At 42.7% G+C, this 27191-nt stretch overlaps 1 protein-coding gene across 20 annotated transcripts in view; it reads right to left on the bottom strand.

Moving 5' to 3' along the window:
* NRCAM (neuronal cell adhesion molecule) overlaps positions 1 to 27191 on the bottom strand; it is a 267419-nt gene that overhangs the window by 111491 nt on the left and 128737 nt on the right. For 19 of the 20 annotated variants that reach the window (XM_059170771.1, XM_059170769.1, XM_059170785.1 and 16 more), the window contains one exon: positions 25242 to 25315. The exons of the other annotated variant lie outside the window; for it this stretch is intronic. The gene's annotated coding sequence lies outside the window, so the exon portion shown is untranslated. The remainder of the gene's footprint in view (positions 1 to 25241; positions 25316 to 27191) is intronic. 20 annotated transcript variants of the gene reach the window in all.

Here is a 27191-nt window from a genome sequence, read left to right as displayed (position 1 = left end):
GCAGGCTCCCTGCTGAGCAGGGAACCCATGTGGGGCTTGATCCCAGGACCCTGGGATCATGAACCTAGTCCAAGGCAGCTGCTTAACTGACTGAGCCACCCAGGCGCCCCAGTGTGTATCCTTTTTGCTCTTCCCCATCTTGTGGCATCAAACATGGGCATCACCAGCAGTCATACTCAAAGAGGGAGCACGAGGGGCACAATCTCAGGAGAGAAGAGCAGAGAGCAGGAAGGATATTGAATCTTGAACCTAATCTACGGAGTGACGCTATTTCCCTAAGTCACGAACTGTCAAGACTTCTTTGTCCTGAGTAAAAATCACATTACTTCATTTAAATCACTCTTTTCCAAGTTTTGGTCAGCTGAAAACCATTCCTATCTGAGACAGAAGCGAAAAACATGTAGAAAGCAATCATTTCTAGCCTCAAAAAGTTGCATCAGCTACAATCAGCTCAGGACAGAGCAGGGTCAACAGCACGGAACAAAGCAGGCATTTCTACCCTTTGTGATTACAACTGTCTAAACATTTCTGACAGACTTCATGTGGTAATGTTTTCCTGAATGTCATCTTACAGAAGTTAAACAATAAAGAATGAAACTGGAAACTTGAAAAAGCTAATCAAAGAAAATGAACCGTAATCGTTTTTTTGGATGCTAAATGGCATCAACATCTGAATATCCATTATTCCTTTCGTCATTTCAGCATTGTGCGTGATCATTATCTATTCTCTCAGCGATCTGAAAAGGCTTTAAAAATCTGCTGATTGTTGTCAACCTGCAACAGAAGCCACAAAGCTCTACAACACTACTGGACCACAGCAAATGTAGCCAAGATACTTAACTACTGCAAATGGGGCTCCTGGTGCCAGATAAGCCACATTACAAAGCTGCAGTTCCCGGGCTCACATCTGGGCACTCTCAGAGAGCAATCCGTACCGGAGTGTAAGCAAAACGCCTGGGATGAATTGCATTTCCAATGGTTCCATGGAGAAAACTGGCAAATCGAGTCCAGTCACTTAGTGACTGGCAGATGAAATACACAAGGTCAAAAGAGAAGAACCGTGTTTCTGGGCAACCCCTTTCTCCATATACCTTTAATCCAACACCAAGTTCACTTGTATACATGAGTGTCTGGAATTCAACATGCCATGGAAATATTTTATTATCTCCTGCATTTACTTGGAGTAAATACTACTTAATTTGAGTTCCTTCTGAGTAATTAAAAATGCATTATCTCAATGGAAAATAGAATCAGTTTCATTATTCAATTTATTTTTGAATTAAAAACAGCCAGATAGCAAGCAAATGCTCAGAGGTCATAAGGCTGATGATACATAATTTGAAAAGCAGAAATTAATACAACCTCATGATTGGCACAACAGCATAGAAAAAGACAAGTCAATTCTAGATTTTTTTTTTTTTTTTTTTTTTTTTTTTGTTAGAGAGAGAGAGAGAGATACAGAGCGCAAGCACAGGCACAGAGTGGCAGGCTAGAGGCAGAGGGAGAAGCAGGCTCCCTGCCGAGCAAGGAGCCCGATGTGGGACTCGATCCCAGGACGCTGGGATCATGACCTGAGCCGAAGGCAGCCGCTTAACCAACTGAGCCACCCAGGCGTCCCAAGACAAGTCAATTCTAAATAGTTTGTCTTTCTCAACTGTGTCCTTCTTGACAGTTAAGTCATAAGGACTAGAAAGTGACAATGACACCAGTGTTGTTGTTTTTTTTTAAATTTTGAACACTATTTTTTTTTAAAAGATTTTTTAAAATTTTATTTATTTGAGAGAGAAACTGTGTGTGCGTGCTTGGGCACTAGCACAAGGGAGAAGCAGAGGGAGAGGGAGAAGCAGAATCCCCGCTGAGCAGGAAGCCTGATGCCAGCTGGATCACAGGACCCCAGGATCATGACCTGAGCTGAAGGCAGACGCTCAACCCAGTGAGCCACCCAGGCACCACCGAATGCTGTATTTTTTTTTAGAGTAGTTTTAAGTTCAAAACAAAATTCAGAGGAAGGTACAGTGATTTTCCATGTACTCCCTGCCCCCACACAGGCACAGACTCCCCCATTATGAACATTCCCCACCAGAAAGGAACATTTGTTACCACTGATGAACCTACAGTGACACATCACAATCATGCAAAGTTCATAGTTCGTCTTAGGCTTCACTCTTAGTGTTGTGCATTCTAGAGGTCTGGACACATGATAGTAAGGTGTACCTATCATTATAATATACTCAGTATTTTCACCGCCTTAGAAGTCTTCTGTACTCTGTTCATTCCTCCTCCTCGACCCCTATTCTAATGTCTGGCAACCACAGATCTTCTTACTGTCTCCATAGTTCTGCCTTTCCCAGAATGCTTGGAATCATACCATAGACTCTTCAGATTGGCATCTTTCACTTAGTAATACACATGTAAGGTTTCTTCGTGTCTCTTCATGACTTCATAGCTCATTTCCTTTTAGCCCTGAATCATATTCCATTGTCTGGGTGGACCATGGGTTATTTACCCATTCACCTACTGAAAAACATCTTTATTGCCTCCAAGTTTTGGCAATCACGAATAAGTTGCTATAAACATCCATGGAAAGGTTTTGGTGTGCACATAAGTTTTCAGCTTATTTGGGCAAACACCAAAGATCAGGATATGCTGGATCATACAGTAACAAAGTTTAGTTTGTTTGGTTTTCTAAAAACCTCCAAACTGTCTTCCAATGCAGCTGTACCATTTTGCGTTCCCAACAGCAACACATGAGCATTCCTCTTCCTCCATATGTTCTTCTGCATTTGATGTTGACAACGTTCTGGAGTTTTGCCATTCTGATAAGAGTGGAGTGGTATCTTGTTTTTGGTGAGTTTCTGGTTTCATCTTTTTTTCACTAAGATGTAATTGACATACAGTATTATAGGAGTTTCAGGTGTACAACATAATGATTTAATATCTGTATATATTGTGAAATGATCACTACAATAAGTCTAGTTAACATCTGTGACCACACTTAGTTCCAGAGTTTCTTCTTGTAATGAGAACTTTTAAGACCTACTCTCTTAGTAACCTTAAAATAAGCAATACAGTATTATTAAATAGAGTTGCTATGATGTACGTTATAGCCTCATGATTTATTTATTTTATACTTGGAAATCTGTACCTTTTGACTCTCTTCCCCCATTTTGACCCACCTCCCCCCTGCCCTCTGCCTCTGATAACTACCAGTCTATTCTCTGTATCTATGCGCTTGGGTGTTCTCATTTTGTTTTGGCTTTTTGTTTGGTTTTAGATTCTACATATAAGTGAAACTAAAAGGCATTTGTCTTTCTCTCTCTGATTTCTTTCACTTATAATGCTCTCATGGTTGTTACAAATGGGAAGAGGTCATTCTTTTTTATGGCTGAGTAATATTCCAGTGTGGGGGGATAGGTGTAGAGGGGTTGTGTATCTCACATTTTCTTTATCTATTCATCCATGAATGGACACTTCCGTTGTTTCCATAACTTGGCTATTGTAAATACTGCTGCAATGAATGCAAGGATACATGTATCTTTTTGAGTATCTTTTTTTCTTCAGATTGAATACCCAGAAGTAGAACTGCTTAATCACATGGTGGTTCCGTTTTTAATTTCTTGAGAAACTGCCGTACTATTTTCCATAGTGGCTGCACCAATTTACAATCCCAGCATGAGATGTACGCAGAGAACAAGGGTTCCCTTTTCTTCACATGCTCATCAGTACTTGTTATTACTTGTCTTTTTGATTCTAACAAGTGGGAGGTGATACCTCACTGTGGTTCCGTCTGGCATTTCCCTGGTGATTGATGATGCTGAACATCTTTTCATGTACCTGTTGTCCCTCTGTATGTCTTCTTTGGAAAAAATGCTTATTCAGGTCCTCTGCCCACTTTTTAATCAGATCTTTTTTTTTTTTTTTTTTTTTTGCTGAGTTGTATTTCCTTATATATTTTGCATATTAACTCCTTATCACATACATGATTTGCAAATATTTTCTCCCACATAGTAAGTTATCTTTTTATTTTTATTTTGTTGATGGTTTTCTTTGCTGTGCAGAAGCTTTTTAGTTTGATGTTTATTTTGCTTTGGTTGGCTTTGTTTTTGGTGTCAAATCCAAAAAATCATCACCAAGATCAATGTCAAGGAGGTTATCGCCTGTTTTCTTCCAAGAGTTTTATGGTTTCAGGTTTTATATTGAAGTGTTAATCCAGTCTCAGTTGATCATTGTGTCTGGTGTAAGACAGTGGTTCAGTTTCATTCTTTTGCATGTAGCTGTCCAGTTTTCCCAACACCATTTATTGTAGACAGATAAACATTTCCTCACTGTATATTCTTGCCTCCTTTCTGATGAATTCATTGACAATATATATGTGGGTTTATTTCTGGGCTCTATTCTGTTCCACTGATCTCCATGTCTGTTTTTATGCTAATACCATCCTATTTTGATTCCAATAGCTTTGTGATATGGTTTGGAAATCAGTGAGCGTGATGCCTCCAGCTTTGTTTTTTTTTTTCAAAATTGCTTTGGCTATTTGGGGTCTTATGTGGTTCTATGGAATCACTGTTGCTTTAATTTCCATCTCCCTGATGACATACCATGGGGAGCTTCTTTTCATATGCTTATTTGGCATGTAAGTATATTCTTTGGTGTAGAGCCAGTTATTAATTATAGTTGTTACATGTATATTTTTATTGTCTGTAAAGGAGGAGAGTGATCAATGCTTCTTTTGCCTTTGCCTGAAACTAATACACCACCATAATTCTCGGAGTGGGGAGGGATTGCTAATTCCAGAGTGTAATTGACCTACAGGAGTCCATGGGTTAAATATGCTACATCTAGTGACAGTCACAACTGCCAAACAAAAACAGACATAAAAGGGGCACCTGGGTGGCTCAGTGGGTTAAAGCCTCTGCCTTCGGCTCAGGTCATGATCCCAGGGTCCTGGGATCGAGCCCTGCATCGGGCTCTCTGCTCAGCAAGGAGCCTGCTTCCCTTCCTCTCTCTGCCTGCCTCTCTGCCTACTTGTGATCTCTGTCTGTCTAATAAATAAATTAAAAAAAAAACAGACATAAAATAATTTTCAGATTCTGAGGGGTGTGCTTCTGTTGTTCCAGAACACCCAGTGCAACCAGCATAGCCTGGGTTCAAGGTTCCCCACTTATGCACTGAGACTTAGGCAACTTACATAAGGTCTGTTTGCCTTGATTTCCTCATGCGTAAAAATGGGAATCAGAGTTCCTACCTCATAGGGTAATTGTGAAGGTTCAGTTAGCACGGAGCTTAGAATGGTGTCTGACACAGAGAAAACATCCCGAATTAGCTGTTGTTATTACTACCGGGATAAGACTTATAAATAGCTAATCCACCAGATTTCCTATACTGGTTGAGCTAGCACTTTAAAATATCTAAAAGAGATTAAACCCAGTCAAGGCCCAAATCACCAAAATCAATGGTCTGCCTCAACAACTTCACTGGCAACTTGTAAATGAGGACCTAACATGCCACGATTCATAGAAATCTAACACAGGTCAACTTAGGAAACGCGGGTCAATGTGGTGGAACAGAGGCCATTCGGAATCAAAGGGTGTGAATGCCTCATCCTCCGTTTCCACCCCCTTGTGATTAATTAACGGCCTTACTGCATCCACCCACCAGCTGTATCCTAGCTCATATGCCTGACCCCAACCGAGGACTACAACAGTATAATGAAAACTGTGCTTCTAATTGTCCAGCGGGCGATCATGGCTTGGCTAAGAAAGGCTCTTTTCACTCTCCTCCTTTCTGATTAACTAGATGGCTTTATAAGTCCCCTTAATAAGTTCATTTGTGTAACCCAAGGCAAGCTGCCCTTCCTTCCTGCTGCTAAGAGGGCTCAGCTGCTTATCTTTGGATGTGACCCATCAAAAGAGAATTGTTAAAAATTTTTTTTTAATCTGCTAAACTGACAAGTACCACTGATCTCCCAACTCCCCCGATTTAGGGAGGTTTTCCTATATCATAAAGAAAGTCTGAGTGCCTGCAGTAAATTGAGAGACACGCAGAAGTCTTTTCTAGTTCATAAAAAAGTCCTCATGACTGTTGCATAAGCAGTGGATTCGGTAATTGCCAACGGGAACATGTGAAGGAACTAATACATTGATGTTCATTGTTTCTAAATGGGTTTCGCATGCATTGTCTCCTTCAGCCCTCCTGACACCTCCCTCACATCATACTGTTGATAGTTTTGTCTTACAAGACTGAGGAGCAGAGAGGTCAAGTAAGGTGTGCAAGGTCACATGACGACTGTGTGTTAGACATGGGCTTGGTTTCCAGTCTTGCGATCTGAGATTGTGTGCTTTTCCTCGGAGAGCGCTGGCCAGCGATCCACCTGTTGTCTTTCGGCTCTGCGCCTGCTCCACCTTGCTTTGTACTACCGGGGCCTGGGGTTGACCAGCTACACTTCCACCTGCCTTTCCCAGTCGTCTTCCCATTTGGTTCTGCTGACTGGAGGTCCAGGCGGGCAACATGAAGGGGTGACAGAGACAGAAGAGTCCTGGTTTGGACTCAGGATGCAGCGGTTGGTGGCCACTGTAGTGGTAGTCACACTGGGGCAGATCGTAGTCACAGTGGGGCAGATACGATTCTGGACTCCAGAAGCCCAGAAAGGAACGGCCCTTTTTCATTCGTTCTAACCCTAGTTGAGAGAGGACCTCTTGAGTAGATCCAGCATCAAAGGTGCCTATCTTGAGCCGTGCCCAAGAGCGGGAGCGAGTTCTTGGGCTCCAGCCCAGGAATGTCAGCTGCTTCTGCTCTAGGTATCACCTCTCCGTCCCTTTCGTACTTCCAACATCCCTTCCTCTCTTTTCTGTGGCTCCAGCCTCTCCAATCCATTCCTTTGTTTAAAATACCTAAAGTGGCTTCCATTTGCCTCTGTACCTGATCTTATACACATACACCTGCTATGTGACAGCCCTTTGGGAGAAGGACATAAAGCAGAAGACATTGTCCCTTCCCTGACAAAATGTGTAATACTGGGTAACAGAACAAACATATTTGACCCAAGAGTAAACAAGACAAAATAGATTCAAAGGCTGACCAGGTAGATGGCAGACTGTGTGCGGTGAAGAAAAGTATTTCATCACAAATTCTGCTTGCTCAGTGCACGGAGTGGGACCCGTACTTGTATTCCTCCTCCTCTGGCACACAAGCACATCTGTTCTCAGCCAGTCCAGAAGCAGCCCCGCGGCCAGCCCGCCCTCTGGTCTTCCGAATCACTTCCCCTTTTCTGGACACCCTGGGTTTATACTTCCTGCCCTGGAGCCAGCTCTGGTGCCAAGTTGTCTGCTCTATTCTTGTTCAGTTTCCTGTTCATTAACTTCTGGCTCATTATAACATTAGCATCCCTTAACCCACATTTGCATCACCATACATAAGAAACTTTTTGTCTATAGCAAAGGGGACCAAGATTACTACACATCTATAATTTGGTACAGAACTATTAATTACCACAGGGTTAAGGGTAGGAGAAAAAGTGATTAGATGACTAGGCTGTCCAATTTTTTCAGCCCTCATTAGATCTACTGCCTTTACTTTTTTCTCCTCTAAGATTGGAGAATTCTATATCACGTGGGATCAAGTTTTATTGACTTTTAAAACAAGTCCTCCTTATTGGGGGCTTACCCACTACCAGGTCCTTTGCATGTGGGTGAGTCTCTTCCACCTCTCCTCAAACCTCCCATTGTACAGATGAGCAAAGTGAGGCCCAGAGTGGTGAAGTTACTCCTCCCTGCTTCTTACTTGCTGCTGGCAGAAGCAGAACTCAGCTGTCTGGTTATCTGCCTCTGGAAACTGTACACGTGAAAACAAGCAAAACCACCCCTGCTTCCATGGGTGGAGGACAGCATTTGTGACAAGCACCGTGGCACCTCTGTGGTCAGTGTGCCACGCTGTGGTCAGTATCCTATGTCGAGGGATGGCCTCACAGGGCAGAGCATCCTCAGGGTGCTGACAACAGGCTCAAGCAAAGGGGCCCCGGGCAGCTGAGTTCCTCTCTGGGTCATCACGTGGGTTTCTGCACAACTTGATTTGAGAAGGGCTCCTGCGAACCTGGCTGGGGAACGCACCAGGCCACGCTGCATTCCCCGAGGTGATCTACAACCGGCAAAGGCTAACTCTTCCTTTCACACGGTTATCGGTTACTGACGGGAATGTGCCCTTCGGCCTGATGCCCCGTCACATCCTTCAAAATCTTCAGAAGGACCGAAAAGCAGGCAATTAAAGAACCACAGGTTCTCAAGCAACTGGCAACCTTCTATCCCCACACCTAGTGAACAAGACTGGATTTCCAAAGAATTAAGGAACGGGAGAAGTTTCTCCGTTGCACTTTCCATTTGAGCACTTCTTACTCAGGTGCCAGCTTTTCTCCCTCCCATCAGGTACTGGTATCCTGATAGCTTTCCCTGGGCAGAGCCGAACTATGGAGCCATTAAGGCATTACCTACGGATGAGACCTCACAGGTTTCATTTGGACAGGATTGAAGCTTCAACTTCCTGGCATATGGGACTATATAGGCCACTACTCTGGCTGGCCCCCCCATCCCACCATGTCTGATGTGATTGAAGCAGTAGCCACACAGTAAATATAGAACGGAATCAAGGAAATAAGGTCCGGTCGGTGGGATTTAGGTCCTAGCCAGTAGGCTGGGGTGTGTTTTCAAGAGACAGGAGGTTACAGGGGGCGGGGGGGGGGAAGTTCCTAGGATCCTGAAATCACCAGGCCAATGCAGCATCAGGCAAGCCTTGGGGGTTGACAAAAGATTTTTACTGTATTGATAGGAAACAAACTGGCTTAGGTGCTCATACCACAAAACACAGACTCAGCGATTGGGGGACTGCTGGGAATATTGTTCTAATTCGTGTGGTATCTTGTGGTTTTACAATTAGCAAATTAAATGAATTAAAGGGGGGGGAACCTCTTAAAAATGATAATCTCTCTCCCCAAGTAATGTTTCCCTCTACCAGTATAGAAACTACTATGTCTTTGGCAGAATCCTCAATGTTATTTATATCTTGAGCAACGCATTATTTTTATCTAAAAGCAGTAGGCAAAAAAATTCAATGTCTTTGAGGACAAGGGTCTTTACTGAAAATATGTGTGTCTGGGCCCGTTGAGAGCCTCCTCTGTGTCACTGCCAGGAATTAGTCACCAGCCAAATGCCCAATCAGTTTTTGTAAACTTATGATTAGCTTTCATCCCAACAAAGCCCATGTTTGTCCCTAGGATACTTGCTTCTTCAGCTACTGGTTCAAGGATCAGTGACATACTTCAAAGATTTTGGGAACAGTTTCTGTTCTTTGCGAGGAGCATTTGTTCTCCCCAAAACAAATGCTAGATTTGTTCGTTTGCTCCAAAGAACGAGAGGAACATTTCTTTTGATTGTCTTCCAACTCCACCTCCGCATTCAACAATGGAAAGCCACACTACCCTTTCCTCCAGCTAGCAGAAGCTGTGAGTCAGCGGAGGTCTACACCATGGCATTTCGGAACCTTGAGGAGTCACTGTTACACCAAAGTCAAGCAGGACTTGTGCAGCTAGTGACCTTATCTGACAAAGGGCTGGAACTCCGAATTTCCGTTAAGTCTTCCTTCACTCATTCATTGAGCAAATTAAGTACCCACTTCAAGACAGGCACTTTTCCTTGTGCTGGATACACTACTGAACACAGCAGGCAAAAGTTCCTGCCCTCATGGACTTTAAAGTCCAGTGGCGGGAGATAGATAACAACAAAAACATAAATCGTAAATTATATAGTTTGCGGTAAGTACTGCGAAGAACAAAATAAAAGTGGAGAGGGAGGTAGGGTTCCAATGTTTGTCTGTGTGTGCATGTGTGCATGAGCATAAGTACACCTGCTCACTACGGGATCAGGAAGCAGCTCACCATAACATGTATTTGAGCAAAGACCGGAAGAAGAGGCAGCAAGCTGTGGGGACATAGTCAGGAAGAGCTTTCCAGACAGAGGGAACCACAGTGCAAAGGCCCTGAGGCAGAAGGGTATCTAGCTTGTTCAAGGGACATCGAAGAGCCAAAGGACCAAGAGCAGAATCAAGGGAGAGGAATCAGAGTGAGGCCAAGGCAAGGGCTTTGGCTTCATACAAACTTCACTAGGCTACAGAGAAAGGTAAGTAATATCCAGAATGAAACACTTGGAAATAAAGAGATAAGGAATACAATGAAATATAAATTTAAATAAAATGCAGGTTGCAAAGCCATACTTTATTCCTGATGATCATACAGGGGCACCTGGGTGGCTCAGTGGGTTAAAGCCTTGCCTTCGGCTCAGGTCATGATCCCAGGGTCTTGGAATCGAGCCCCACATCGGGCTCTCTGCTCAGCAAGAAGCCTGTTTCCCTGGCTCTCTCTCTGCCTGCCTCTCTGCCTACTTGTGATCTCTGTCTGTCAAATAAATAAATAAAATATTAAAAAAAAGAAAAAAGTACATATTTATCATGACTCTTGTCTAAAAGGCATCACTGAAATTACTAGAAGCTAAGTAAGTGGAAGATTTGAGTAGACAGTTCTTCTACATGGTGATTTAAGGGATTTGTGGCCCGGGGTCCCCTGCCCAAAATTTAAAAAAGCTCGGTATGGAATTATACTACTTGGATTGAATGAGAGGATTTCATTTTCCTTCCTTTAGTTCTTCAGGGCCATTAATTTTCTAGACTCTTCTATTAAAACCCAAACACTGGGGGCGCCTGGGTGGCTCCGATGGTTAAGCATCTGCCTTCAGCTCAGGTCACAATCTCAGGGTCCTGGAATCGAGTCCTGCTTTGGGCTCTCTGCTCAGCGGGGAGCCTGCTTCTCCCTTTCCCTCTGCTTCTCTCCCCTGCTCTCTCTCTCTCTCTCTCTCTCTCTGACTTTCTCTCTCTCTCTGTCTCTCTCTCTCAGATGAATAAATAAAATATTTAAAAGACAAACAAAACACAAACACTGGGTCAGGATGGGAAGGGGCCAGGAAAAGAGTAGGGATTCTCATCTAAAACAGGTATCAGATTTCGCAAAGGAGCCTACAGTGAGCTCCTTTGAATCCTGTGTGAAGAGCTCCTGCAGAGGTTCCTCTGGAAGAGACGTATGAAGGGGGAGCTGGCACTGGACATCGGGGGATGACAAGGTACAAAATGCAAGTTCTACTTGTGTGGACAGCTGTCATACCTGTGAGCAAACCATACTGAAGCCAAGAATTCCAAAACCTTATTATTTTCTTTCTTTCTTTTTTTTTTTTCAGATATAATCAGTATCACTAGGAGAAGAATGCCCAGCACTACTATTAAACCACCTCGCTTCGGGGAGGCCTTTCCAACCACATTGCATCATCAGGCCTGGAGGTATTTTTTCTCTTTCTGTCACAGTCATGTATTCTATACAATGCACGAGCGTGGAATGGATATTAAGAACCACAGGTGCACACGGACAGCCCTGACAGCCTTTAGATTTATCATTTGATGTGAACGGGCAGGAAGGTAACAGCTCTGACCTCCATATGAGACCTTATTTGTCACATACACACGGGGCACTGACCAGAGCTCCCAAGGCCAAGGGCCTTCCTTACGAACTAATGAAGCGCCCGCGTGGACACGTCTCCCGCTCAGGCGGAGGGGTGGCGGGTGAAGCACAGAGCTCTGGGCCTTGACTCACTTGGTGGGAATCCCTGCTCTGCCGTTCTCTAGCCGTGTGTTCATGGGCAATGGGAACCTCAGTTGCTTCCTCTCTAAAGTAAGGACAGTAACTGAGAGGATGACATGGGACAAAGCACATAATCTGCTTAGACCGTGCCTGACACTTGATAAGCCTCATCAATGGTGCCTGTTTTTGTAGTAGAACATAATAGTTTTCAGAATAAGTCTTCCTGGGGATACTCAGTTCCACTATTCATGGATGACTGTCTGCATACTAATTTAATACTTCCACAAACTTTGGCTGATATTTTGTATAGGCACAGGCTTGGAAAAAAACAAACTTGATGTATTTTTTTTTTTTTTTTAAATACTGCTTTGGACCCATTTTGATTATTCTCAACTGTTATTATAACATCGTGTTAATTTTACCTGATTAAATATTGAAGAAGGGCCATCACCATTGGGAAGACATTCAAATATATGAAATTAAACTAATCTGTCTTTATGGAATAGGGTCTTAGAGGATCCCAGATGCTATTTTTACAATAAAGATCTATTTTCTAAAAAGGCCACCGTGTCATACCTATAGGCGAATGTAATAGAGAAGCATCAGACAATGCATCCCGGGGTAAGCTGAGACCTTTCAAGAAAATAACTTGCTCCGTGCTGCTTGCGCTCCCCTCCGGGCAACACTGAAACAGGAACAGGTCAAACCAGTAGTTCCAGACTTGGGGATGGCAAAGGTCTGCCCCGGTTGAGGCACAGAGGCCAGGAGGAAATAAAATTTGAAGCAGATTTGGCTTTACCACTTAGAGCGTTTTTCATTTTCTTTCATAATTTATTGTAGAATTGAAATGATGGTACTGATTGTGCGGCACTAAACGGCTTCAGGAGTTAAGAGAAGCTCAAGCATGAAAAAGAAATGTCTGCATTCGAATACTTTTGGCCAAAATATAACACTGTCAACTCAGCAATAGAAACTCCTCTTTAAAAAACAAATTCTGTTTTGGGGCGCCTGGGTGGCTCAGTCATTAGGCATCTGCCTTTGGCTCAGGTCATGGGATTGAGCCCTGCACTGGGCTCTCTGCTCAGTGGTGAGCCTACGTCTCCCTCTCCCTCTGATGTTCTGCCTGCTTGTGCTCTCTTACTTTCTCTGTCAAATAAATAAATAAAATCTTTAAAAATAAATAAATAAATAAATAAATAACAAATTCTGTTTTACTTTTACATTTTATTCGGGGAACAAATTTTACTTTGAAAATATATTTCAATAGAACTAGATTTCAGTCAAAACTCTCCTTAAAAATAATTATTTACAACAATAAAAAAGGAAACTGTTGAAGATTCTCTATATTCTATAAATAGAGGCAAAACATTAATTACAATGAAGGGGTATACAAGGCACAGCTCTATAATGCCGAGAAGATAAAGCATAATTTTGATTTAGAAAATGAATTTAAATTGTAATGGACTCTCTGACATCACTTGCAAAGAATTCTATATAATCTAAACAATTTAAAATCAGTGCTCTTGTATATCCTAACAAAACATTTCCCATTCCTTTTATCAGGAAGCGAATTACTGGCTGAAGATAAAGTAATTTCATTATAGATGCCAAAGCATGTTATAGGCCAGCCAGACTGAAAACAATGCAAGTAATATGTGGAAAACAAATCAGAAGGGTTTTTCCATAAAATTTACAGAAATATTTAAAAGTATTAATTTTCCAGAAAATAGGTTCCAAGGCCCACATGGATTACCAATATGACTTCCAGAACAGGAACTGATAAGGAATTGGTACCAGGCAGCTGGGGGCCATTAGCCACAAGACTTAACATGAATGTGTAGAGCTGCAGAAGGAAGCAGGCTGGGGGACACCCCCCTCCCGACCCCAAGTGCATGAACCACATAACTGCTCACACTCTCATGCCACGATTCTGGAATAATCAAAAGGAGTGCCATGTCAGATTTGGGGACTTTCTCTGCTTATCCTGTCTACGTGAGAAATATATTGGTCAGATACAAGCTAATAAGATAGTGCTAAAATAAATAAATAAATAAATGAAAGGAAATTTTGGTAATTTTTCTATTGTTTAAAAACTGCAGTTCTTCTCCATGTGATTGATGGGACAGAAGACGAATGGCCAGTGGTAAGAGTTTTGATTAGCCAGGAGCTCAAAATAAAAAATTTATGAATATAAATTATGATTTGGGCATTTAAAATTATGATTTGAGGCATTAATGATGCCAGAATTTGTCCATAAATACATGTGAATTCCCTCTGCAGCCAACTCATCACTTCAGGACAAAATTTCTGAGCTTTGTGATTCATCTTAGCATATGCCCTAGGGTTAAGCCGTTTTTCATCTACAAATACGAAAGAATTATTAAAATGGAAATGTTTCGTGGAAATACCACTTCAGTCATTTGGCATGTGTCTAAGTGACCTCCCTTTCTAAACAGTGACCATGGAACAGACAAAACCACCGCCACGAACATGACGGGCACAGAAACAATGCAGCTCTTTTCCCCCTTATGCTGGACACAAATGGGTCTGCTTAGTAATAATGACATATTGTCCCATGTTATTGCTTCAAAAAAATGTTTCCAGTGACCCTGGGGAATGCTATGTACTGTTTTTCTTCAGTTTTGCCCTTGGCAAAATTTCCTTTGTTCAGATCACTCTCTGAGAAAGTCATTTCAGTCTGAATTGTGTACATTCTAGGTCTTCTGGTTAATAAGAGTTTTTGACCTTTTGGTTTCTACAGCCAGTTCTTCTCTTGGACATGATTGATGGCATTGATTCTTCTGGCACGTGGGCCATGGGAAACCACCACCTACCTCCTTCAAATATGTGTATGGATTCTCAGGACAACCTGGGATGCTTATCACCGTCGCCAACCCGGATCCCTGAGTTCCAGAGATGAAACTCACCCCAGGCAGAGATGTCTCCATGGAGATTGTGTTCAGGGAACAATGGGACAAACTCTTGGCTGGGTTTAAACATGACAACGAAAGGCAAGGCTCTGCTCTTCTCCAGCGGCAGATTGCTGACCCCTGCCTGGCATGTCTGCTTGCCATTCTCGAAGTCTCTCTCCACATTCTGGGGTCTCTGTCCTCACGCACCCACCACGGCACTAACTGCCTACGTGCTTTCTTCATCTTTAATGGTGCTTCATGAAATTTTCCTAAAATACTGATGCCAGATGAACTTTCTCGAAACAACGGTTGGGCAGACGTCGCTTCTCACTCAAGACCATAACGGATTCATAACTGAATGTAATTCAAACTCCGTATGGTACAGTCATAACCTGACATATTTCAGACTTGCCATATTCATGACAAAACCCTATCTTCTTCCCCAAAGCAGCCCTTCTGCCCCTTCTAGTCCACTCAGGAGAACCACCAACCACCCAGTGTCTCAAGCCAGTGGTCAGAGCTTGCTTTTCTCATTTCTCATTCCTAATCGGAATATGGGTCCATTCCATCTGCCGTCAACTGTCTCTCTGCAGGCTCTCTGCGAGGACCCTGCATCAGGCTCTCCTGCTTAGTGGCTCCAATTTCACCCAGGTATGCAGATTACCAGGGCGTTTGTTCCAAACTCAGATCTGATCACGTGACGCCCTTACTCAGAATCCTTATGTAGAATCCCACAACCTATCCCAAGCTCCTGGCCCAGAGAGCAGTCTCCAAAGCGCCTTCACAGCACCTCCGACTTCTCCTTCAGTCATACATGAGGGCATCAACCGCAAGCCTTCAAGGGGATCTACTGTGACTCTGCTCACAGCTGGGACCTCCTTCTCCACCTCTGCCTGCAAGATGCTTACTCATCATCATCAGTGTTCCTCCTCTGGGTTTTTCCTGCTGCCCCCCTGCAGAGCGGTCACATTTGCTTCTGTATCACCATTACACTTTTATAGGCGCACACACACACACACACACACACACGCAGTTATTATTTTTACTTTTGGGGGGCTAATGACACCATGCTGCTATTACTGTGTTCGATACATTCCATGTATAACTTGCCCACTACCCTTTGATGTCTGAAACATATTAGCTCATTCATGAAGGAATGAATGAACAAATGTTTAGTCATTCATTAAAGAAAGAAAGAAGGAACAAAAACCTCCCCTAAGTCACTTTCAACTGCTTCTTACTTAGGCCTACCTTCTGCTCTAAATTTGCTTATCTGTTTTTTTTTCTTTTGCCATTCAAATACCACACTTATCTCCCTCCCCTACTCAAGACTTGGCCATTTCCCCCTCCAGAATTGCTTTCCTTTTCTTTTTGTTCTTTTCTTTTTTTTTTTTTAGGTTTATTTGAGAGAAGCATGCAGAGGGCAGGGCAGAGGAAGAATAGCAAGCAGACTTCCCACTGAGCACGCAGCGTGAGGTGGGGCTCATCTCTGACCGTGATTACAACCTGAACAGACCTTGAATCACGGACCTGAGCCAAAACCAGGAGTGGAATACTCAATGGACTGTGCCACCCAGGTGTCCCCCCCAACCTCTGGAATTTCTGTTCTTTTTTTTATTTAAAAAATTTCTGAACTAGCTTCAGAACCATTCCACCTTCAAGGATCAGTTGAAGTTCAAATCAACTGTAAATCTTTGTCAGTCTCTATCTAGTGGTCACTGCTCCTTCGACGTCCCCAAGCACTTTCAGCCTGTACGGTTAACAGTCAATAATGCTACTCTGTGCTTTCCTTTGATGTGCATGTGAACAGCTGATTTTTGTTATATAACTAAAGAGTCATTGAAGGGCAAGGGCCATAGTGTAGAAGGCAGGCTGCATTCTCAGAGCTTCTCATGATCCCCTGCATATAAAAAGCAATCAACGATGTTTGTGAATGGAGATGGTCAGCACTATTTGTAGGTCTTGTAAGTAGTATTTTATTTGTATTAAGGAAACCCAAATAAGTCCAGAATAAACTTTGATTTATTCTCAATTAAGTGGTGAGATTCTAGGATCAGATATTGGCTATGGTCTCATAGATCATTCGGTGGTTACTGAACATTCTACTTGTGAAAAACAATGCTTGACTCTCAGCGGAGGGGAATGTGTCTTATAAAAGAAAGTCTTTGAATTGTTCCCTCTTTCCATGCCCTTCAATGTCTACTTGAGCACTAGTGGAACAAGGCAGCTACATTTCAGTGATAAAAATAATTTGGACAGAGGTGCCTCGGTGCTCCGTCAGTTAAGCATCCGCCTTTAGCCCAGGTCATGATCCCAGGGTCCTGGGATCGAGTCCCACATCAGGATCTCTGCTCAGCAGGGAGCCTGCTTCTCCCTTTGCCTGCCACTCCCCCTGTTTGTGCTCTCTCTCTCAAATAAAATCTTTAAAAACAATAATAATAATTTGGACAGAATCAGCAAGTCCATTATAATAGAAATATTTGAAATCTATTTCCTTATTGAACTTGTGGGCTGCTCTACAGAAGAAAAATACTAGTATTCAAAGGCTTGTTTTCAGAAAAATGAGAGTGTGTATCAATTTATCATAAAGCAGCTCGGGGTTAGCAACAACCATCAGCAATACATTTGAAGACCTGGAGAGAAAATTAAGGAGAAAGTTTTTCCTGGGGATGACTTCTGAACGAAGTACCCGTGATGGTGTGAAAGGCTGTCTAAGACATACTTCCTTTTTTCCTACCCCTCTACAGCAAGAAAGCTTTTAAGAGCCTTCAAAAATATATACCAGCCAAATGATTTGTTATTTTGCACAACAAATCAATTTGAAGACTTTTTTTTTTTAAATACTAAAGCATATCTGTCATTGGGTTCTCTAAAACAGGGAAATGTTAAATAACAGAGAAATATTTTACAGGATAGGACACTTGGAACTTAGACGTATTTTCTAGGTCATTTGAATAATACAAATGCAGTAGTTTTGTCTAGTTATATTTATCAAATTGTTTTCTCAGTTTGTTTTGTGCCTTTTTTTTTTTTTTTTTTTTGGTTGTTGTTGTTTGTTTTTTTCTGGTTTTCTTTCTTTCTTTCTTTTTTTTTTTTTTTGCCCCCAGGAACAAAGTCATTTAGGAAACTATATTAACTACATGCTCTCTGTGCTTCCTGACAACAAAATAAATACAGACTTACAGAAACCATTTCCCTGCTCTCCTTTTCCATGTGGAATGTTCTCTGCTTTCCAGTCTCTCCTTTCATAACCTGTTCCTATGGCCTATCTTTCACCAGGCTAACAGCTTCTGTCAGCAAAGCTTTTATTCAGTACAGTACCAAAAGCTTTGCAGAAAAACGGATTAATCATGTTCGCTGCATCTCTTTGTCTCCCCCCCTCAATTCTTGTAGAATTCAAGCTCACTAAGAAAATGCATGTCTAATCACATATGTGAAGTCCTCCTGGTTATTTTGGTGTATTTCTCTTTTAAACATATAATTAAAGGTTCTCTAAACATCAAGTAGATTGGTTTTCCTAAGAATGTCTTCCACATCATTATAAGGATTTAAACACATATTCTGTGTAGCTTGAGCTACAAAAGAGAAGTTTATGTCTACCAGCACCAAGGAAGTGAGCCCACATTTTACTTTTTCATTTTTCACAAATGTTCCTTGTGAGACAGATATATAACTAAATATTTTTAAAACACCGTAATTTGCGGTTAGCATGTTATGAAGCAAGTAATAGAAGTCATGTGTTCTGTGAACCACCAAAGTAAATGGAATAAAGAATCTTTCCTCAAGTCTTATTCCTGAAAATATCAGAATGTCATCCTTTGCCATTAATTTCATGCCAATAATTAAGCGGGATTAATACAGGTGACTTCGCCACTTCTGTGTGTAATAGTTTCATATGGTAATTCTCTAATACATAAAAGTCCCCACTTGTTCAGGATAAACCTGTTCACTTTGCTTTTCCCAAAGCTGAAAGTAGTTTTTTTCAGTAACACTGACAGTTTCCTCTATTAAAATGCCTCTAATATAAAAAGCCTCAAGGTGGGCGGCTGGAATAGCTCAGTTGGGAGAGTGTCAGACTGAAAAAGCCTCAAGGTAGTGGGCAACACCACTGATCCATTCCATCTACATTCAGACATTCTCTCATCATTTGAGAACCTGGCTTTCTCATCAGGTTTTGTCATCTTGCTGAGAATTCTAGGGTCAGAAAAATTTTAAAGTAGCAGTAGAATTCTTATGTCTCAAATAACAAGTGAAAGATACTAAACAAACAAAAAATGTTACAAGGTCATCTTTTCCGAACAGTTAGCCAGGCAGAACCTCACCAAGATGAGGCTTTCCAGAAACAATTTCTACAAAAAGAATTAGTGGTTGGTTGGGAATCCATAATAAAGTGAGCGAAGTCACAATCTTGAATGAAGCCGCCTGGAAAGGGAATTAGCCTTGCTGTACCGATGGGAATCCCCGTCCCCGGCAAGAGTGGGTTTCCAGCTAAGATGCCAAGTGCACCACGTGTCTAGTGGTCTGTCCATTTGCATCAGTCTTCCTGGATTACTCAAGGGAGAATTGCACTCAGTGAGTATTTTCAGCTTTTCCTCTTTACAAAAACTTTGAGAACAACAAAAATGAAAATCAGGGTGGAATCATCCGCGGGACAGACAGAGGGCACCCAACATTTGTTCAGCTAGAATAGCACTCCTTCTGTGAACTTCAGAGTTGATGTCTCAGGCTAGATTATAGGGTAGGGCACTTTTGGGAGAGGACAGTGTTTCTGCAAAAAGTCGGCTAGATCTGTGATTTTATTCAGAATGGCATGGGTGTGAAATATACACACAGAAAACCTGGGCGCAAATGGGCTCGCGGGAGCGCGGTGGCAGCCAGCGGGGAGGCCTGTCGTGCACACCTCAGGTGCAGGCTGGGGCTTAGGAGGCATTGCAGGAACACATTAATCAACACGTTCGAGGAATGCATTAATCAACACCGCCATGTCGGCTGGCATGCCCCATTGTTTAACCGTGCATGCTAACGAACGCGGGAGCAGCGATATGAATGTGGATTTCCACCGTGCTGCAAGAAACAAAACCCTTTTCACGACCAGCCCCATGCCCCATATCCTACTCGACTCTTTCAATAGAAATCATTCTCTCCTGTATGCGCGCTAGTTTATGGACTTGCTTTCTGCAACAGTCAACCAGAGACAAAGACGCTTTACAGAGCCGCTAAGTTTGACAAAAGCTGTAGAAATGCCTTCTGCAGATATGAAAACTCACAGCCTTCCAAGGGATTTTTTTTTCCTTTGCCTCACAAAACAGATGCTGTCGTGAAAGGCAAAATAAAACAAAACAAAACAAAGCAAAGCAAAAAAAAGAAGAAGAAGAGGAAGAAGAGGAAGTCCAAGCATCTGTTTGTGTATGCAGTCAGACGTGACAGCAGCATACTGCGTCACCAGCAGGGGCCTGGGCCTGGCCTCCTGCACCACACTGGGCTTCATTTCCCCCCTGGGTAGCTCCCTAGATAACCCTCCTGTCAGGATCTGACTCCCTCCGAAGGCAGCCAGGGATGAGATGTCCAGATGCTGGAAGGAAGGGGTCGGCTACAGCACCCACAGAACCTAGGCACACATCTCTATCTTTGTGCACCCGAACACTTAGGGCTTTCCGGTATAATCTGACCCAGTATATTGTGGCCTACAAAGTTCAATGAACATTAATTTTGGTCATTAGACTGCTGAACATCAATATCCGAAGTCTGAATGCGTAAGGGATACCATTTCTGATTATCCTTCTCCATATGTTTCCTCTCAGGGCGGGGTTATCTCGGTCAGGGTTGCACTTGCTGGGAACAAGGATCACAGGACAGTGTCCCCCTCAGGAGTGGTCCAGTTCTGATGATTTCAGGGAGCCCTCAAATTAAAGTCCATAGCCCACTAGCCCTAAACATTTAAAACGAAGTGTTTTAAACATTTTAGGGCACCTGGGCGGCTCAGTTGGTTAGGGCCACTGCCTTCGGCTCAGGTCATGATCCCGGAGTCCTGGGATCGAGTTCTGCATCGGGCTCCCAGCTCCGCAGGGAGTCTGCTTCTCCCTGTGACTTTCTCCCCTTTCATGGTCTCTCTCACCCTTCCTCTCTCTCAAATAAATAATAAAATCTTTAAAAAAAGTAAAAATAAACATTTTAAACTAAGCCAAAAGTACATCAGAGGGAAAAAATACTGATCCAGAAATACTGATTCAGTATTTCCAAAGATCCCTTTGCAAAGGTCACGGCATCAACCCTCTGGCATAGAAATGCTAAGTCGCGACAAGTTTCCTGTATGAGAGTTCCTGGGGTGATTTTCTCCTTTGGGCTCCAAAGCACATCTTTCTTCCCACCGGACCACCGTGGGAGGGGAGTGGAGGAACGCACGACGTGTGCAGTGTCCCTTCTACTGACTACCAGCACAGCACGGACAGTCATGGCCACTGAAACATGCTTCGACATTTATCACTGCTCTGCCACCCTTGAGCGATCTCACCCCTCCCGCAACCTCCCAGGAGAGGATGCCACCCACGGTCCTTCTTCAGGTGTCTTTCTGAGCCTCGGAGACAGCTCTCGGGCTGAACAGTGGGAAGAGTGAGAGAGGAGTGGGGTGGGTTTCCAGAGAAAAATGGTGGCGTCTCCTAAGAATTATGAGACCAGGATGCAAGGGACAGAAATAACTTAATCAATAAAGGTCCCTCGGTCACAGAGGCCAGAGTAACTTGGAGATCAACAGCAGGAATGCATCATAATTCAGCCGCCCTACATGGGACATTTAATATGCTCCCATCTGACCACAGGTCGCAGAGCTTTGCTCAGGCTCCAAAGGGCAACGGGGAAGTTGCAGACAACACTGGGATGGAAGAACAGAACGTTCTCGCTCCCTCGGGTTGGGGGCTGAGCCCTCACTCCCTGCCAGAGTTAGCTGCGATCACAATGGAGGGACCGTCCAAGTGGGCCAATGAATCAAGAGCTGTGGGCACTGCACTGAAATCCGGAGCTCGCCCTCAGCACACGTCAGGGTGAAGAGGGAGGAAGGCATTAAGTACAAGAAAAGACGGTTCTGGTTTTCTAGCTGACCAAACACCTCATCAATTCTGACCGGTACAGAGCCAAAAAGTGGCGAATATCCTTTGCTTCGTTTTAGATGCCTGTCCTGGTTTCTATCAGTCCCAGGCTTCCCTGGGAAGCTTCTTACTCATGTGCTCTCATTTTGTGAGGTGAGTATTCCTTTTGCGGATGATGTGTCTTCTAGATTTATCTGGTGCCCGGTAATGTGAGATAAAACTTCTCAGCTCTACAGTGATCCTGTAGGACAAATTTTGATAGATCTTCTTACTGTTAAACAGTCTTAAAAACTGTAGTCCCTTTGCATTTTGTCATAAAAAATGGATTCACGTTTACAAATCAACTTAATTATAAGAAAAAATCATTTTACTGTTATCACTTCTATTATTATTTACTCAAAATATCAATAGCATTCTCCTACTTTGTATACATAATTTTTTAAAAGTTAGGGTTGTGAGTCTAAGGGGAAGAACATCTTTTGGATCATCAATCAAAAATAATCATTAAATAACTCCAATAACCTCTCAGGTTTTCCTTTTTACATCGCTTACCAAATGGGAATGTGCCTTAAGGTACAGCAGGGCAGAAACTGTGGAAAGAACCAAGATGCCCTTCAACGGACGAATGGATAAAGAAGATGTGGTCCATATACACTATGGACTATTACTCAGCCATCAGAAAGGACGAACACCCAATTTTTGCATCAACATGGATGGGACTGGAGGAGATTATCCTGAGTGAAATAAGTCAGGCAGAGAAAGTCAATTATCATATGGTTTCACTTACTTGGGGGAACATAGGAATAACTTAGAGGACCCTAGGAGAAGGAAAGGAAAAGTGAAAGGGGGAAAATCAGAGGGGGAGATGAACCATGAGAGACTATGGACTTCGGGAAACAAACTGAGGGTTTTAGAGAGGAGGGGGGTGGTGGATGGGTGAGCCTGGTCATGGGTCTTAGGGAGGGCATGTATTACACAGAACGCAGGGTGTTCTTATGCATAAACAATGAATCATGGAACACTACACCAAAAACTAATGACGTACTGCATGGTAACTAACATAACACACACACACACACACACACACACACACACACACACACACACACACAGGTATAGCAGGGCAGGATTCTTCTTCTGACTTATTATGGTTACAACCAGGACAAAACTCATGCAAGTGCAGCCAGAGCTCTAGAAAATCATTTATACAGAGTGATTTGAGGGGCACCCCTTCCCCGCCCCCCAATTCTGGTTGCTTCTGGAAATTCCACCATTAGCTGTCCTGCATGTTCACCCAAGGTTTTCAAGCCAGGTAGAACAGATGGGGAGAATTCTTTCCCTTGGCAATAATTTACACAATTGTGTTAATGATGAAAGGGAATGTGGTTTGTATCCATGACTGGATATCAATCCACAGTGGTAGAGCTTTCCAGAGAGAAGGAAAACTGCAGTTCTGGGCATTCACATCTTGTGGATACCACAGCACACTAGTGAACGTGGGAAACACTACTGAAAACTACAAGTAGCTACAAAAAAACTTTCTCATTCTAATGTCAGGGGCTGAACTCTTGAATAACCTGGGGACGTTCTGAATACAAGAGGGCTTCAGAATTTGGGGAAGTTTCAGGGCGCCTTTGTTTCAGGGATGGGGCGGGGAGAATCAGGGGAAGACACTCAGGATTTAGTTTCGACCAGATTAAATCATTCACAAGGATAAAATGAGATATTTCAGTGGCTCTAAGAGAGCCCGACAACTCGAAGCTCATTTTAGTCATTCAACAAAAGACCAGCCAAAACAATCCACGAGAAGAATGTACTGAGAAAGGTAGAATTGAACCTTTTCACTTCTGCCTCTGGAAGATAGAGATTTTAAGTAAAATAACTCACAATGAAGGAAAGAGGAAAACACTGCAACCAGCCAGGAAAACGTCCTGAACAACCGTGGGAGAGTGTCCCTGAAAGTTCGACAGCCTTTACGGAGCTCACCCCCGCCACCCTCCAAGGACCCCACACACTCCTCCCTGGTGGTCCCTCCCCTTGCCTCGTCTTTGTGGATCTTCCCCTTTTACTAGAAACCACCACTTCAAACAAGCTCCTGCTCTTGCTGTCTTTCCATATCTCGTAGGTATCACACAATATATTACCTCCAGAAGGACTTGTCGTAATATAGTATACGAATGATTTATCGTGGGCCAGTTTGACTTAACACCATTATGGTTAACATCCCAATTCCCAACAACTTGGGACCTCCAGACTTCGTGTCCCTGTGGGATTGGAGGGGTCTTACCCTTCCTTTTTTTACGAATTAAGCACACTTGTTGGAGGAGGTGCGTATAGATAGGTCGAAAGTAAATCACTTTATATTAACGAAGAGAGCTTTCTAGTAAAAGACCCATTTATAGAAAATGAAGTCTCTTTGGTATTGGTCTCGACTACTTAACTCAGCCATTTTGTTAGTCTTTACTAATGTTCACTTTTCAAGAACTCTTCAGAGCAGAACAAAATGTGTGCTACTTGATTTACAAAGCAACGTTCTTAGTTTCCAGGCTACTGCTTTGGGGATTTCTGGGAGGTATTTTGAAGCACCATAATAATTAGTTATATGAAATCAGTTTTAATAGAGCACAAAAGAAGCAAATTCAACTGAGGCATGAATCATTTCCTCTTCAGCAGAAAAGGACATCTGAATGGATTAATTTTAGCATTTCTCAAGGACAAGAGACAACATGCTTGCAAGATTTTCCTACCTCCAAATCTTGCAGTCTTCTTTTCATAATTAAAATCTATTGAGAGCTTATTTGCTAAATAGAACCTAGGAGGGTAGAGGACTGAATGTCCAAACAATCATGCTCTCATACATCCCTTATGAGATAGAGGTCTCTGAACTATGTTCCAGATCTCCGAGGAAGATATTCTTCATCAAGTTCAATACTATAATAGCTGGCTTTTCAGAAGGCCTCACAGGCCTGGCAGAGTCCATTCTGGAGCTGATAATTCTAAGTGACATAAACGGGAAAGGGGTGGGCAGTGGGGGTGGGGGCATTGGATTTACAAAGCAGAAAGCACATATCAAAGTAATATTTAAACTTTCCCAATAGACTTTTGTATTATCTGGACTTCACTGTGAGACAACAAAAATTAGGTACGGGTAAGTATATTCTTGGGAGATTTTCTGATACCTGATGGAATCCAAAAGAAAACTCTTTTCTTGTTAATGATTCCTTATCATTTTCGATCTTGAATTCCTTCAGAAACATATTGTTTACTGGCAATGCCTTCATTCTGCTATTTTCTGAACTTTATGATTCATGATTTAGTAAGACAAAAATCTCATTACTATGGAAGGACACGAAGAGCTGGTTTTCTTTGCTGTGTGTTCACCCATCCATCCCCTTTGACAAGCAGTATGATTAATGTTTTTGCACACATATTCCTACTCCCCATCTTTCATTCCTCCTCCCCATCTTTACTTTCTGGATTGAAAAGTATTAATTATGGCAATAATAATATATAATCATGTCATTTTATGGTATAATTCCCTTCTTTACTAATAAACCTTTTCAGAAGACAGACCCCTACCTTTGAAGAAGTTCTTCCTGTACGAAGAAGTTGTCCTTTTAATTCTTTAAACTGGATGTCTAAGACGCATTGCCCTGCGGGTCGAAGAGTGGGGGAAATGTTAACAAGACATTCGTCATCAATCATAGCAGATTGTCAATACATTAACTTCCATCCGATTCCCTGATGGGAAACACAATTACCAGGGGGGCCCTGTAAGGAAAGACAAATTATGAATAGATTTGCCAAAACACATCTCTGCTGGTTTCAATCAAAAGTGACAACAGACGGGTACCTGGGTGGCTCAGTTGGCTAGGCAACTGCCTTTGGCTCAAGTCATGATCCCGGAGTCCCTGGATTGAGTTCTGCATACGGCTCCCAGATCAGCGAGGAGCCTGCTTTTTCCGCTGATCCTCCCCCCTTCATGCTCTCTCTTGTTCTAATAAATAAATAAATAAATAACCTTTTTTTTTTTTTTTTAAAGTGACAACAGAGAGTTGGCTAATACTCTGGTGGCCATCCCCCTCATGCAACCCAGCTGAAAGCGACATGTCTGTTTCCTCTTTACAGTGTGGGGGATAGAGGGTTTTTTGGTAATGCGTAAGTGTACGATGTGGTTAAAATACTTCCTTACTGTGGGCTCATTATTTCTGTTGTTATTCTTAAAGTGTTTCATTTAGTAGAGTAGGAATTCTTTTGACTTTGTTCAAAAGGCCCCAAGTTCTCAATGAGGGTCCTAAAGAGATGGCCGGAGCACCAAGAGGAGAGGGGCCCCCCACCGCCCGCCCCCGGGGCCACGACAAAGGCTCAGCTATGGCAGCTCCAGAGCCTGAGCTGCGACAACTCCCGGCTCCTCAGGCTGAATGTTTCCTTTGCAAATATTCCAGCTGAGAATTAGCCAGAAAAGGACAGCATGGACGGGGAATGGGACTATTGCCGCTGAGCACATTAGGTTTCATTTCTTTAGACAACCAATTCAGTGACACCCAGGACTTTCTAAGGGAGGATTTGTGGCTTTTTGGACTTCAGATTTTCAGAAACAGAAGTCATACTATCAGACCTCTGAGAAACCTTTCAGAGAAGAGAAACAAATGTCAATTCAGGATCTCCCGACTGCATTGAAATATTAAGACAACTATGAATTGCAAAGTGATTCTGGTAATAAAATAAAAAGATGTGTAATCATCTCAGATGGTCTTGTTTATGCGTGCATTATAAAATATTTTCTGTACTACATTGCGAAAAGCTTTATCTTAATGACATATAAAACCACTCTTGATAGATTTTCATTGGATCTGATGCAATGATACTTTATCAGGACAAAAAAAATTGTTGTTAAGGTTAGTGATTCCTCCTTGGAATTAAAACCAATTTTAGAGTAATCAAAGTTTTCTTTCCCTGTTATTTAGTTCCCACTTTTAAAAAAGTCTCCTTGGAGATATGTAAGAAAGAGTCTGCAAGAACCCGAAGTCATGTCTACAATAATAACTCAATCCAACAAACATATTGAATATTTCATATATATATATCTGTCAATACGCTGGATAAATATAAATGAGGAAAAAGGTGTAACACAAGAGTGCACCTTTACGGGTGAAAATTGATAAGGTCAGCATGTGGATGCAGTCTCCTTTCTCTCCTCCACCCACCCATCTCTCCATCTTTCCACCATCTCCCTCCCCCGGGGCAGCTTGGCTCTGCTTCTGGTTCTGCCCAGAACCTGAGGCAGGTGGCTTAGCCCAGCGCCATAGGTGACGTGAGAGAACCCCTTCCCTTTCTAAGCTACTGAACGTGGACCTTCGATCAGCCTTTCTCTTCACCATTACAGTGTTAATGTCTAAGATTCTTTTGGGCCTCAGGGACTCTGACCCTGCCTAATGGAGTACTTTGCTTCCAGATCATTCAAACCAACTTTGCTCTAGGGACAGGATTCTGTCACCTCTTCCAGCCTGGTGTAATGGAGCTCTGCAC

Source organism: Mustela lutreola, chromosome 4 (genome assembly GCF_030435805.1).
Source record: "Mustela lutreola isolate mMusLut2 chromosome 4, mMusLut2.pri, whole genome shotgun sequence".
In the NCBI taxonomy this organism is placed as follows: domain Eukaryota; kingdom Metazoa; phylum Chordata; class Mammalia; order Carnivora; family Mustelidae; genus Mustela; species Mustela lutreola.
The sequence above is the reverse complement of the archived record's forward strand: the minus strand, read 5'-3'. Positions and strand labels throughout refer to the sequence as shown.